Source organism: Nannobrachium achirus (genome assembly GCF_963921795.1).
Source record: "Nannobrachium achirus genome assembly, chromosome: 3".
Lineage (NCBI taxonomy): Eukaryota > Metazoa > Chordata > Actinopteri > Myctophiformes > Myctophidae > Nannobrachium > Nannobrachium achirus.
Window position 1 is genome coordinate 64,929,045 of NC_137812.1, and position 2,531 is coordinate 64,931,575.

Genomic DNA, 2,531 nt, shown 5'->3' on the forward strand with positions numbered 1-2,531 from the left:
TTAAAATAGTGAAAATAGCAGATCTACAAACACACAACGCCTCGCGATGTGCTTGTAGATCTGCTATTTCCACTCCTTTTGTACGACACCTTTGTATGATAAAGTAGGGCTTTAATTTACGAAAAAAAACATACAAATATGAACTATGCTGTATCTGCTGTTGAAAATAGCAAACATTTGGCTTTTTTGGAATAAATAAATAAAAAGTTATAAAAGTCCATAAACTGAGGGCTTGTGCGTGCCAGTATTATTGAGACTTTACTTTTATCTCCTACTCTCCTATTGGTATGAGGTAAAAATCTACCTACAAGAATTACAGGCCATCTTTTGACTACAGCAGCAGATACTTTAGTTGAGCTACAGGAAATCAAAGATTGCTGGAATAGATATTTCTAGCCTATCCTCGAAATCATGTTTCATGAGATAATTAAATAGGGCTATAGGCTGTGTATGAAAACATCTTCATGAAGAAAATGAAAGTACGGGAAGGAAATCTCTGCTGGATATGTTTAGGTCAAAGTATACGACAATTGGACATACATACTGATACCTACACACACACACTCCTCCTGAGTCTTGTCCATATATGTTTACTTTCATTATTACTAGGGGTTTGGGGCGCTGTGCGCGCACACACACGCACACAGGCACACACACACATGTCACACACACACATGTCACACACACACGCACACGCACACACACGCACACGCACACACACACACACACGCACACTAGGGCATTAACGACTTGTGATTTTTGCAAGTCGACTTGACTCTGTAAAAAGTTGAGTTGAAGTCGACTTTATCGACAAATTAAACATTGGCCCAATTGTCAAATATATAGAGGCAGATAATTGTGAAAATAGCTGCTCTACATGCTCACAACGCCTCGGGTTGTGAGGCGTTGTGATCATGTAGATCTGCTATTTAATAAAAGATTTTAGATTTTTCTTTTTCAAGAAGCGTTGTGAGCATGTAGATCGGCTATTTTCACAATGTTCGCCTCTTGCTTACTTAATATTTGACAGTTTGGCCAGTCCTGTCGAATATTCGACTATTCGAATACTTTGAGGTCGAATAATTTGAATACTAAAAATCACTATTTGTGAATGCCCTACCGTGCAGTACAGTAAAGGAAGGTCATAGGTCAGATGGACTCACAGAGGAAGTACATTAACATGCTTTATGGACCATGCAGCGCATGCACCGGGCTCTGATATATGGTGGAGTTTCACTGGGGCCTGCTGTGAACCCCCGATGCCATGTGTACACATCTAATTGGATGGAACGGTGATGACAGAGGCAGTCATTAAATCAGATGTATAAACATGGCTTCTGACTCAACTGTGTCTGCTCACGGGTCCTCAGCAGGTGCTGGATCTGTGATCAGGGGCGTCACAAGGGGGGCGGGGGAGTGGGACTGAGTTACCAGGGCCCAAGGTGGAGGGGCCTTAATTATTTTATACTTTAGCTATTGAAAAATAGCAGATATACAAGCTCACAGCGCGGCACCGAGTGCCATGCTGCAAGCTTGTAGATCTGCTATTTTTGAAAAGTTGTGAAAAGTCATATACCGGTATATGTAAGCAAAAATGTTGTAACTCAAACTTTGCTTCTGGGGGGTCCCTGAAACTATATATTTTGAGATGGGGGTCCGTGGCCAAATACATATCCTTTTGGGGGTCCTTCACATGAAAAAGTTTGAGCACCACTGACATAGAAACATAGATTTTTCAAAAAACCTTAGAAAGAATTTGAAAGACTTTGAGAGAATTTTTCAAGATTTTTCAAAAATAGCAGATCTACAAGCTTGCAGCGCGGCACTCGGTGTGGCGCTGTGAGCTTGTAGATCTGCTATTTTTCAATAGTTAAAGTACCCAGGGCCCAGAATTTGGTGCGACACCCCTGTCTGTGATAATAAACCCTTAAGGGCAGTGATCTTTCTTCATTGTCAGCATGTATACTTGAGGGTTTTATTGTTTATACGTTCACAGAGTGTAGTATATTTTCCTGTCCATTGTCTCATTTCATGCGTAGGCTAAAATAGATCAATACCAAACGTACAGTGTGCATGTGTGCAATGTAGAACAGGATCCCAAAAAGAATCTGCGTCACATGGTTTAGGCCTATTTCTTTAGTTAGTTTGTGCAACGCTATCGTTTCCACAGCAACTGAACTGTCTCTTCATTACAGTCAGTGTTTATTTCTCTGAACACACGCCACTAGAAATCTGTTAATTAAGGAATAAGGGTTAGGCATAGTTCTGCTGAGCTGGTGCCCAGTGGCGTCAGTTCAGCAAAAGCTAGGGTATGGCAAAGATGGGAGTCCTCATGGAAAAGAGGCATTACATTTTGTATAACACAGTTCTATTGTGAAAATAGCAGATCTACATGCTCACAACGCCTCGCGCTGCGAGGCGTTGTGAGCATGTAGTTGTCTAAAAAAAACGAGTTTTGTCCGTTTTTCACACAGGTTTCTATGGTTTCTTGGTCTGGATATGGCAGCCTGGAACGGTTGTTCAAGTACAGC